Genomic DNA, 13,916 nt, shown 5'->3' with positions numbered 1-13,916 from the left:
GTGTCCCTGTACTGATGACGGTCCTAGGCCCAGTTCCTGAACTAACCACTGAACTATGAAGGTTATTCAGGTGACGTATAAGGGAGGATGACCCTAGATGGGCAAGATCCTTACCCCTGCTTATTTGAGCTTTACATAAGCTACATATGGCCATACATTGGTTGTCCGGATTTGGATAAAAATAACTCCAGACCGAAGAGGTGCATTTTTTGGTCTTCTGACCAGGCATGACGATGGGCTTTTTCATCCCATGGACATCAGCTGTTTCCCTCCCTGGTGCCTCATTTACAATAACCACATCACCATCCTCATCATCAAGTTCCTCCACAGCGCCAGCTACATCAATAGCCTCCTCCCGGTGTACAACATTGACACCTTGATTATCCAAATCTGGATCTACACTGTGGGTGATCCTTCCAACATATGCAGAGGGTGTGCAGCAAATGCTGGATGGAGTCACCTCTTTCCATACAGTGATGGGAAGGTCAGGCTTCACAGCCACCAACACCCTTGGACTCGCCTTGGGGATTTGTGATGTCATCTGTTTAGAAGGCAGAGTTCTTTGCTGTTTTGTTGTTGTTGCTGACAGCATAACTCTCTTAAATTTTTTGTAGGGGGGGGAGGAGGAGGGCTTAGATCCTTGGGTGAAGCTGGACCACTAGTCATGAACACGGGCCAGGGCCTAAGCCGTTCCTTGCCACTACGTGTCGTAAATGAGAACTTGGGCTTTTTGGATTTTACATGCCCTGTACTAGGAGATTGGGCATCGGGTTTGCCAGACGACGTTGACGGCATTTCATCGTCTATGTCATGACTAGTGACAGCAGCTTCAGCATTAGGAGGAAGTGGGTCTTGATCTTTCCCTACTTTATCCTCCAAATTTTTGTTTTCCATTATATGTAGCACAAGAGAGCGTATCATTAAGCCACACACACTCGGCAAAGCCTTTAAAAATTATATGTGGCACAGGAGAGTACCACTGGACTTATACTGCTGAATCAGTGAACTTTGTAATATGCAGTACCACTAGAATTATACTGCTGAATCAGTGAACTTTTGTAATATAGCAGTACCAATGGACTTATACTGCAGAATCAGTGAACTTTGTAATATAGCAGTACCACTGGACTTATACTGCTGAATCAGTGAACTTTGTAATATAGCAGTACCACTGGAATTATACTGCTGAATCAGTGAACTTTGTAATATAGCAGTACCAATGGACTTATACTGCAGAATCAGTGAACTTTGTAATATTGCAGTACCACTGGACTTATACTGCTGAATCAGTGAACTTTGTAATATAGCAGTACCACTAGACTTATACTGCTGAATCAGTGAACTTTGTAATATTGCAGTACCACTGGACTTATACTGCAGAATCCGTGAACTTTGTAATATAGCAGTACCACTGGACTTATAATGCAGAATCAGTGAACTTTGTAATATTGCAGTACCACTGGACTTATACTGCTGAATCAGTGAACTTTGTAATATAGCAATACCAATGGACTTATACTGCAGAATCCGTGAACTTTGTAATATAGCAGTACCACTGGACTTATACTGGTGAATCAGTGAAGTTTGTAATATAGCAGTACCTCTGGACTTATACTGCTGAATCAGTGAACTTTGTAATATTGCAGTACCACTGGACTTATACTGCTGAATCAGTGAACTTTGTAATATAGCAGTACCAATGGACTTATACTGCAGAATCAGTGAACTTTTTAATATTGCAGTACCACTGTACTTATACTGCAGAATCAGTGAACTTTGTAATATAGCAGTACCACTGGACTTATACTGCAGAATCAGTGAACTTTGTAATATAGCAGTACCAATGGACTTATACTGCAGAATCAGTGAACTTTGTAATATTGCAGTACCAATGGACTTATACTGCAGGATTGTTTTTGGATATTTTTTTTTAATTTCTTTTTTTTATAATTTTTTTTTTATAACTTCTCTTTACATTTGTTATAACTTGGGAATAATGGGGAAATAACAATGCCCTTAGAAAGACAGAGCACAGGACACAGCACCACTGGACTGAACAGGACACAGCACAGGACCCAGCAGCACCACTAAACTCAGAAGGACAGAGCACAGGACACAGCACCACTGGACTGAGCAGAACACAGCACAGCACAGCACAGCACAGCACAGAACTGAACAGCACAGCACAGCACAGCACAGCACGAGATATAGCAGGACAGAGGACCACCTAACACAACCTCCCTCTACCCTGATCAATGCCCGAGTGAAGATGGCGGCGGCTAGCGGGGAATTTATAGAATACGAGTATCGCGAGATCCGACAGCAGGATTATGACTCAGAGCCTCGGTTTCAGTTTTGCAATTGGCGGGAATACCCAGATCTGTCTCGGATCCGGCTCGGATCGGCAACGTTCGGGTGGGCTCGGATTTCAGATATCCGAGCCCGCTCATCTCTTATTTTTGCTAGGAAGTGTCAAAAACAGATTTGGATCTACATTATCATTGCTTACACATGCACAGTCCAACTTTTATTAAAGACAAATTAGCACTAAGACACACACTTTAGCAATACACACTGTGCAGTTTCTTACCAGATAGTTATTAAGATCCTGGTAGATAATTATCTCCCTTCAAGTATTTTACCACCTTTAGACAGTTGTATTGATGGGAGCTGCCATATTGTTAATAGATGTGAATCCTAAGAGCCAGGAAGAGGAAAATAAACATCAATCATAATGGGGTTACCACCGAGCTATGAAAGGGAGTGAAAAGGAAAACTGCAAGACCGGAGTTTCTAACATGATGCATACATATACAAACAGGTTTTTTTATATTATTAAAACATTTTCAGTCATGGATGTTATTGTCACAAGTGTTTTTTCATGCAGCAGTGTTTTCATTGTTATTTTGTCAAAAAAATCCAGGCCTCTACACAGCGCTAAGCTTAGCCACACATTAATTATAGCATAGAGACAGTAAATCATGTTAACTGCAGGGTTTAAACTGTCAAAAACAACCACACAATAGAACAGTTGTACCCAGAATCAAGCATTTTAATATCTGTTTTCTACTTTTTTCCTTTACATAGTGGCATGGTTACAATTACAGGACTATTTAGGAGTCAGACCTTTTATTTCTCTCCTGCAGACAGGCAGCGAGGTCATTGGCCGATGATTCAGATAGATCTTGATTACTGTCCTCGTGTTCACAGATTATCACCTCTGGCAAGGGAATCTATGGAAAATGGAGGGAGGGGGCAGAAGGAAAAAGGGTTGACAGAATTCTCATCTGACTGATGAAATAGCCGAATAATCTTTAAGTAAACACAAGGTCGCTGCTCTTTTCAGCAAATACATCACATCAACTCCAGGTAATTTCAAGGTTCAGCAGAGGACAGCTGGGTCACTGGTAATTTCAGTTTATCTGCAGGTAACACATGTGTAACAATACATAGGTATTACTCATTATTCACTTATGAGTCATGTTCAATGTATTCCATAATCTATGTGTATTATGTCTCACAGTGCTTGGATACGTGTATTGGTGTGAGCTATGATTCCTATTCTACTGAGGGAGCAGCAGTAGGAACAACACTGATTTCTCTACACGGTAACTGCAATAACCCAGCTCCTATGAAATTACCCAAGTCTGGATTACAGTCCACAGACCAAGAATACGGCTGCATGGTAGAAAAAAAAAATCCTTATAAGGGTGGAGGGAGCCAAGAATCTTGTTCTGATAAATGGTTGATAATATCAAATCCCAAAGGAAAGGAACATGTGAGAGAATCTGAAAATCTTAACAAGCTTGAAGGACTGGTAACAGAAAGTCTGCAGAGGGTTTCGTTAGCTAATGAGTTCCCCTTGTTCGGCTCCAGGAAACTGTCTGATGACAGCTGGCTTCAAACTGAAAAGGGGACTCAGTGCAGCTCTGCAGCAGAGGCGTTACCAGATGACTTGTTGCCTGCTCATATCTAAGGAATGACAAGGCCCATGATAAAAGATGCTATTTGAATTTTATGGTTTACTAAAGAAGCACAAAAACTTGCAGGAAAAAAATGTCTTTACAACCATAAAAGCTGAAATCCCACTTCCTAATTTGTACCAATCACACAATATGCTATAATAACAAGAGCAAATAAATTAATAAATCAGCAAATCTAACCCTTGTTAGAAGAACTGTCATCAAATGTATTTTAGGAAAATAGAGAGTTTAAATGGGAAAATGATGCTGCATGGAAGTTACTCATTTGCATATTTGCATATGATGATCATGCCATGTAATATTGGAGACTTCAAACGCTAAAACATATCTGTACTTTTGGCACTTTTTGCATTGATTGTTTCATGATTATATTACTTATGTGAAAATGGATCCACTAATGGTTCGCAAGACAGTGATGAAGAACTGTTTTTCAAGTAAAGTAGCAGACTGAGGTAGCACAGGTATAAATCGGAAGCCCAATTTTAAATGAACATCTACAAAACATAAATAGGTGGAAATTATTCAGTCCACTTTTCATAAAAGCTAGTAAGCAAGTCCTGCTCAACAAGCTAGTGAGCAGTGCCAGGGAGGAGTTAGAATTATGCAGGCACTAATGGGGAAGGACAAGGATCGGAGAATTAATAGGGAGACTTAGGGAGAAACAGATAACATTCAGGGAAGCAGGAGATGAAAGCTAATAATAGTTCTGGAGGAAAATGGAAACAAGCAGCAGACGAGCCAGAAGTAAAAGAGCGTGAGAACAAAGGCAGGCGTAGGATTAACCAGTGTAAAGTTGTCAGAGAGCATAAAGAGTAAGTAGCAAACAGTTTGTCTGTAAGCTCATTTAGAAAGGGACCTATTCTTAAATAGAGATGAGCGCACTCGGATTTCTGAAATCCGAGCCCATCGAACGTTGCGGATCCGAGACAGATCCGGGTATTCCCGCCAATTGCAAAACTGAAACTGAGGCTCTGAGTCATAATCCCGCTGTCGGATATCGCGATACTCGGATCCTATAAATTCCCCGCTAGTCGCCGCCATCTTCACTCGGGCATTGATCAGGGTAGAGGGAGGGTGTGTTAGGTGGTCCTCTGTCCTGCTATATCTCGTGCTGTTCAGTTCTGTGCTGTGCTGGGCTGTGCTGTGCTCTGTGTTCTGCTCAGTCCAGTGGTGCTGTGTCCTGTGCTCTGTCCTTCTGAGTTCAGTGGTGCTGCTGGGTCCTGTGCTGTGTCCTGTTCAGTCCAGTGGTGCTGTGTCCTGTGCTCTGTCCTTCTGAGTTCAGTGGTGCTGCTGGGTCCTGTGATGTGTCCTGTTCAGTCCAGTGGTGCTGTGTCCTGTGCTCTGTCCTTCTAAGGGCATTGTTATTTCCCCATTATTCCCAAATTATAAAAAATTTCAAAAAAATTTATAAAAAAATTTCAAAAAAAGTAATTATAAAAGAAAATAAAAATATCCCAAAACAATCCTGCAGTATAAGTCCATTGGTACTGCTATATTACAAAGTTCACTGAATCAGCAGTATAAGTCTACTGGTACTGCTATATTACAAAGTTCACTGATTTTGCAGTATAAGTCCATTGGTACTGCTATATTACAAAGTTCACTCATTCTGCAGTATAAGTCCATTGGTACTGCAATATTACAAAGTTCACTCATTCTGCAGTATAAGTCCAGTGGTACTGCAATATTACAAAGTTCACTCATTCTGCAGTATAAGTCCATTGGTACTGCAATATTACAAAGTTCACTTATTCTGCAGTATAAGTCCAGTGGTACTGCAATATTACAAAGTTCACTCATTCTGCAGTATAAGTCCATTGGTACTGCAATATTACAAAGTTCACTCATTCTGCAGTATAAGTCCAGTGGTACTGCAATATTACAAAGTTCACTCATTCTGCAGTATAAGTCCATTGGTACTGCAATATTACAAAGTTCACTCATTCTGCAGTATAAGTCTATTGTTGTTACTGCCATATTACGAATTTCACTGATTCTGCATTATAAGTCCAGTGGTATTGCTGTATAACTCCAGTCCAATGGTACTCTCCTGTGCCGCATATAATTTTTAAAGGCTTTGCTGAGTGTGTGTCGCTTCGGGGTACACGCTCTTGTGCTACATATAATGCAGAACAAAAATTTGGAGGATAAAGTAGGGAAAGATCAAGACCCACTTCCTCCTAATGCTGAAGCTGCTGCCACTAGTCATGACATAGACGATGAAATGCCATCAACGTCGTCTGGCAAGCCAGATGCCCAATCTCCTAGTACAGGGCATGTAAAATCCAAAAAGCCCAAGTTCAGTAAAAGTAGCAAAAAGAGAAACTTAAAATCATCTGAGGAGAAATGTAAAGTTGCCAATATGCCATTTACGACACGCAGTGGCAAGGAACGGATTAGGCCCTGGCCCGTGTTCATGACTAGTGGTTCAGCTTCACCCAAGGAACTAAGCCCTCCTTCCCCCCGCTACAAAAAATTTAAGAGAGTTATGCTGTCAGCAACAACACAGCAAACAACTCTGCCTTCTAAAGAAAAATTATCACAAATCCCCAAGGCGAGTCCAAGGGTGTTGGTGGTTGCGAAGCCTGACCTTCCCATCACTGTACGGGAAGAGGTGGCTCCTTCCACCATTTGCAGCACGCCCTCTGCATATGCTGGAAGGATCACCCACAGTCCAGTTACAGATTTGGCTAATGAAGGTGTGAATGTTGTACACCGGGAGGAGGATATTGATGTAGCTGGCGCTGAGGAGGATGTTGATGATTATGATGCAGACAGATACCAAATTGCCTTTCTCAATTTCTATTTATATTCTAGATTATATAACAGCAGAATAGTTTTCTATTTTACTTCTAGTGGAGAGGGGATCTGATGCAGACAGATACCAAACTGCCTTTGTCCATTTCTTTGTATATTTGAATTTCTAGTTCTACAGTCTATGCAGGCTGCTTTTTTTCTATTCAACTACAAGTGTAGGGCGGTGGGGGAGGGGGGGCATAGATAGCCACCAAAGTAACGTGGTCCATTTAATTTCACTTTCTAGCTCCACAGTCTGTGCAGCCTGCTTTTTTTTATCTTCAAAGTATTTACAAGCCTTGCAATCTAAATTAACAAGAGGTAGTGACGTGCTAGAACTCCACCCTCTATTTGCTGCAGAGGATGGAGGAGCATCAAAAGGCCATTCAAGCCTACACAGCCACCTACGACATAGGAAAAGGAGTGGGGATGCGCCTGAGTCAAGCGCACTGGAGAATGATTTCCGTGTTGTGCAAGGTTCTGCAGCCATTTGAACTTGCCACACGAGAAGTCAGTTCTGACACTGCCAGCTTGAGTCAGGTGATTCCCCTGATCAGGCTGTTGCAGAAGCAGCTGGAGAAAGTGAGGGAGGAGCTGGTACACCATTGCGATTCCACCAAGCATGTAGCTCTTGTGGATGAAGCCCTTCGTATGCTTTGCCAGGATCCGAGGGTGGTCAGTCTTTTAAAGTCAGAGGAATACATTCTGCCCACCATTCTCGATCCTCGGTTTAAAGCGTATGTGTTGTCTCTGTTTCCGGCGGACACAAGTCTACAGTGGTGCAAAGACCTGCTGGTCAGGAGATTGTCCTCTGAAGAGGACCGTGACATGCCACCAGCTCCACCTTCATTTTCATCACTGTTTGTGCAGTTCCAAAAAAGAGGAACTGTCATTTCTATTGCTACCTTCTTTCTTTCTGTATTTCCTGTGTCCTGTGGTCTGTTCTGCTAAGGGCATTGTTATTTCCAAGTTATCCAAAAGTTCTAAAAAAAATAATTTAAATTTATAAAAAAAATTATAAAAAATTAATTTAAAAAGAAAAAAAAAAAAATAATAAAAATTTTTCCAAAAATAATTGGAAAAAAATATTACAAAATTTAAAAAAATCTAGCTTGTACTGCTTTTTAAAGCATTCACTGTTGCTGTACCCAAAAATAATAGGTACTGCTATTAAAGTACAGTCCAGTGGTACTCTCCTGTGCCGCAGATAATTTGTAAAAGCTTTGCCAAGTGTGTGTAGTTATGTATCACAGGTTTTAAGAAGAGGCACAACACTGACAACCTGTTAGAGAAACTGAGGGAAATAATCTCTCTGTGGCTCACCCCACTTAGACTCTCCTGGGGATTCGAATAACTGCCATTTCTAGTACTACCTTCTTTCTTTCTATATCTAAAAAAAAACAAACTGTCATTTCTATTACTACGTTAATTGTTTGTGCAGTCACAAAAAAGAGGAACTGCGACCTTAACTGCTATGTTGGTTTTAGACATCCATCCGGTGTCCGCCACCTGTGCACTGGAATTCAGACCAGTTGAGGGTTTTATTATTATATTGTGGGGACCACTTCACTACGCAGTCCAGATACTTTTTTGGTGGAATTCAGACCAGTTGAGGGATTTTTTATTATATTGTGGGGACCACTCCACTACGCAGTCCAGATACTTGTTTGGTGGAATTCAGAACAATTGAGGTTTTTTTTTATTATATTGTGGCCCCGGTATCAAATTGGGTATCGGGGCCACTCCACTACGCAGTCCAGATACTTTTTTGGTGGATTTCAGACCAGTTGAGGGATTTTTTATTTTATTGTGGGGACCACTCCACTACGCAGACCAGATACTCTTTTGGTGGAATTCAGACCAGTTTAGTGTTTTTTTATATTGTGGGGACCACTCCACTACGCAGTCCAGATACTTTTTTGGTGGAATTGAGACCAGTTGAGTTTTTTTTTATTATATTGTGGCCCCGGTATCAAATTGGGTACCGGGGCCACTCCACTACGCAGTCCAGATACTTTTTTGGTGGATTTCAGACCAGTTGAGGGATTTTTTATTTTATTGTGGGGACCACTCCACTACACAGACCAGATACTTGTTTGGTGGACTTCAGACCAGCTGAGGGATTTTTTATTATATTGTGGGGACCACACCACTACGCAGTCCAGATACTTTTTTGGTGGAATTCAGACCAGTTGAGGGATTTTTTATTATATTGTGGGGACCACTCCACTACGCAGTCCAGATACTTGTTTGGTGGAATTCAGAACAATTGAGGTTTTTTTTATTATATTGTGGCCCCGGTATCAAATTGGGTACTGGGGCCACTCCACTACGCAGTCTAGATACTTTTTTGGTGGATTTCAGACCAGTTGAGGGATTTTTTATTTTATTGTGGGGACCACTCCACTACGCAGACCAGATACTTGTTTGGTGGACTTCAGACCAGCTGAGGGATTTTTTATTATATTGTGGGGACCACACCACTACGCAGTCCAGATACTTTTTTGGTGGAATTGAGACCAGTTGAGTTTTTTTTTATTATATTGTGGCCCCGGTATCAAATTGGGTACCGGGACCACTCCACTATGCAGTCCAGAAAGCTACCTCGGTGAAACGTTTTGGATTAAAAACAATATTGTGAGGTGTGAGGTGTTCAGAATAGACTGGAAATTAGTGGAAATGATTGTTATTGAATGTTATTGAGGTTAATAATAGCGTAGGAGTGAAAATAAGCCCAAAAACTTGATTTTGGAACTTTTTATGCTTTTTTCGAAATAAATCCGAATCCAAAACCTTAAATCCGAACCAAAACCTTTCGACAGGTGTTTTGCGAAACAAATCCGAACCCAAAACATCAAGCAAATCCGAACCCAAAACACAAAACACGAGACACCAAAAGTGGCCGGTGCACATCCCTATTCTTAAATGGACCTCTTGACATCTGTAGAGGCAGAACAGGGAAGGAAAGGGGTGGTTTAATGTAGGCCAAGTACAATAAAGGCATGCTTAGGCACTTTTGCTATACTTAGAGGTAGAAAATGCAGAAGACATGCCTGTCAGGAGGCGTATCTATTGCGGGTCTTCTACGCCATCATCAGCATGGACCTTTGCAGCTTTAAAAAAGGTTTTAAATAAATAAAAAAACACTGTGCTCCCTACAAACTGGCTTCAGCCCCACAGGTTATAGACTAAGCTGGTATTAGTAATTGCAAAGGGATGTACAGCGTGATTCCCCCCCCACAAAAATGACTACCAGCACTAGGCCATGTCAGGCTTGGCTAGTGACACTAAAATAGGAAAACTCACCGCATGGAGTCCCCCTGTCATATTGTCAACCAACCCTAGCTTGTGCAGCACAGTGCTGAATTTCCCATCTCTATAAACAGTTTCAAAGATAGATTTCAGCATTTGTTTCCTGGTGCATTACTAGCCCTAGCAGCCCTAAATTTATTGGTTAAGTTGTATGTGTTTGTAGAACTATAATTTATATATATATATATATATATATATATATATATATATATATATACACAACAGATACCCAAAACAAGGGGGCGCGTAACCCACTTCTGTGTGCAAAGTCAATATATAATAGTATTGCTTAAAAACAATACTGGTGTAAACACAAAGTCCAATTTACAGCAGGTAGCCAGACCCAAAAACAGATGGTGAATCTGGAATATCGAAAAAAGGAAAAAAGGAACAGGGCGCCACATATTTGTAGAACTATAATATTTATATATATATAAAATTATATATATATACACCAATCAGCCACAACATTGATACAACTGACAAGTGAAGTCAAAAACACTAATTATCTTATTACAATGGCACCTGTCAAGGGGTGGGATATATTAGGCAGCAAGTGAACAGTCAGTTCTTGGAGATGATGTGTTGGAAGCAGGGCAAATGAGCAAGTGTAAGAATCTGAGTTACTTTGACAAGGGCCAAATTATGATAGCTAGATGACTGGGTCAGAGCATCTTGAAAATGGCAGGTCTTGTGGGGTGTTCCAGGTATGCAGTAGTTAATAACTACCAAAAGAGGTCCAAGGAAGGACAACCGGTAAACTGGCAATAGGGTCATGGGCAGGGCTGTCAAGAGGATTTCTGGGCCCCGGTACAGCAACTTCATGGGGCCCCCCTATAGTCAACTAGCATGAAAACGTTGCCTAGCAGGTGAAAAGCTGTAGGCCAACCTCCTACAGAAAAAAACCCTACATTTCTGCATATACTATTTACAAATGTGACTTTCAAGACGGCAGGACAGTGACATTGTTTTTAGTTTTAATACATAATAAATGTATTTCTGGGTTTTATTTGCATCACGCTTGCGTAAATCAATAGTGTGTTATCAAAATAAGATATTGAAAAATAGCTACTGTGTGGAGTCATCTTAAGACAGTGATGACTATCAGATTGCTCTATAATAAATATATTTACACCTTGCTTAGATTAATAAAAGGATAATATTCACCTACAATAACCAGGGCTGCCATCAGAAATTGTGGGGCCCTGTACAAATGAAAAGGGGCAGGCCCTCACCCTTCCCAATGTATTGCGTTGTTCCACTTCCCGATGTATAACGTGGAGCATGATGCCACAACCCCATATAATGCCACACAGTAGTGTCCCCAGTTCATATTATGACACACAGTAGTGTCCTCAGTTCATATTATGGCACACAGTAGTGTCCCCAGTTCATATTATGCCACACAGTAGTGCCCCAGTTCATATTATGCCACACAGTAGTGTCCCCAGTTCATATTATGCCACACAATAGTTTCCCCAGTTCATATTATGACACACAGTAGTGTCCCCAGTTCATATTATGTCACACAGTAGTGCCCCCAATTCATATTAAACCACACAATAGTGCCCCCAATAAATATTAAGCCCAACAGTAGTGCCCCCAATTCATATTATACCACACAGTAGTACCCTAAATTCATATTATGCCACAGAATAGTGCCCCCAGTTCATGTTATGCTACATAGTAGTACCCTCAATTTATATTATGTCCCACATAAGAGCCCCCAGTTCACTTTATGCCTCACATAAGTGCTGCCAATTATATATGGGTGGAAGTGTTTCAATAATGCAGCACTAGTCCTTGTCAGAATCAATGATAGCTTCCACATATAGTAATAAAGATGCTTACAGTGCTAGTCATCCTTCACATCTTTTACTGAAATTAATAAAATGTAAGTAAAAATGACATCTAAAATGGGAGAATATTTCCTAAACTTGCCATGATGGACACCAGTATACAGAAGCCATAATTGCATTAATGTAAATACAATATTAGCCTAAAAAATAACATTTGCATGTCACAAGCTTTAGTTCATCCACATAGAATACCTGTTCCATATATCTGATAACAGCAGGGAGAAGGAAAGCAGCAGTTGTCCCTGAGCATTTGGACAGGAGTTGGTACTTAATCATATCCAGCCATTTTCAAGTTTGCACTGAGAGCTGGAGAAAACCCACAGTGTTCAAATTCTGTGATTGGTCTGCACACCTCACTTCCTTGCAGAGACAAGCCAAGCTGCTGTCTTAGATGGTCAATCTGATCCTGCCCCAGCTGAGTAATAAAAATAATAAAATCACGTTCTGACGTCCAGATCAGAGCACTCGGCCAGCAAGTAAAAAGTTCGCCCACCACTCGGCCGGGAATTACTAGCTCAGCCTCCGATTGACAAACCACGCCCGATCACTGGCTTCCAGCCCACGCATGGCGGCTAGCCGCACTCCCCCACCCAACACGTCCCCGGGAGCCATCATTGTAAAAAAAAAGTGCAAAAAAAAAAAGTCACTGTTTTACAGTATGGGCCCCTGGTCATGGGCACCAAGGGTTCACTGATGCGCGTGGGGAGCAAAAGCTAGCCCGCCCAGTCCAATTCCACAGAAGAGCTACTGTAGCACAAATTGCTGAAAAAGTTAATGTGGGCTATGATAGAAAAAAAATAAGATAACCACCGCACTAGGTAATCACAATACCGATCTTCGTTGTGACTGCACAAATGTAACAGTACCCAGTATCGGATGGTGCAACCTCTACATGTACAATGGCATATATTGCCATTTTATGAAATGTCATTTTTTAGTACTATAACTTTCATCACTTTTGTTTTAACTATTTCGCTACTGGTTATAATCAGGACAACACTGGGAACTTTTTTATTTTAAATATGTTTATTAAAGATATAAATTTTACTATAATGTGAATTCACACAGATCACAGAGTGCCCCTTTGAGACATGTTTCTTCCTCTTTTTTGCTGTTTTCTATGATAGAAAGGTGTCAGAACACATAATGCATTACAGCTTACTGCGTAGAGGCCTGCGTAGCTGCAAACTGGTCAGAGTGCCCATGCTGACCCCAGGCCACCGCCAAATGTGCTTACAATAGGCACTTGAATATCAGAACTGGACCATGGAGCAATGGAAGAAGGTGGCCTGGTCTGATGAATCATGTTTTCTTTTACATCATGTGGACAGCTTGGTGCAGGCATAGTTTACTTGGGAAGAGATGGCGCCAGAATGTACAAAGCGAGAAAGCAAGCCGGCGGAGGCAGTGTGATGCTCTTGACAATGTTCTGCTGGGAGACCTTGGGTCCTGGCATTCATTTGGATGTTACTTTAACAAGTACCACCGACCTAAACTTTGTTGCAGACCAAGCACACCCTTTCATGGCAACGGTATTCCTTGATGGCAGTGGCCTCTTTCTACAGGGCAATGTGCACAATGCAAAAATTGTTCAGGAATGGTTTGAGTAATAGGACAAAGAGTTCAAGGTGTTAGCTTGGTCTCAAAATTCCCCAGATCTCAATCTGATCAAATATATGTGGGATGTGCTGGAAAAATAAATCAGAGTAATGGAGAGCCCCACTTTGCAATGTACAGGACTTAAAGGATCTGCTGCTAACGTCTTGGTTGTCGGCTGTTTTGGTGGCACAATGTTAGACAGGTGCTGTTAATGTTGCGGCTGCTTGATGTGTTTGGATATATATATATATATATATATATATATATATATATATATATGTATATAAATATATATATATATATATATATATATATACATACAAGTTAACCCGTGCATGATACTCATGCATTCTAGTCAAATCAAGCT

This window comes from Mixophyes fleayi, chromosome 2, assembly GCF_038048845.1.
Source record: "Mixophyes fleayi isolate aMixFle1 chromosome 2, aMixFle1.hap1, whole genome shotgun sequence".
In the NCBI taxonomy this organism is placed as follows: domain Eukaryota; kingdom Metazoa; phylum Chordata; class Amphibia; order Anura; family Limnodynastidae; genus Mixophyes; species Mixophyes fleayi.
The sequence above is the reverse complement of the archived record's forward strand: the minus strand, read 5'-3'. Positions refer to the sequence as shown.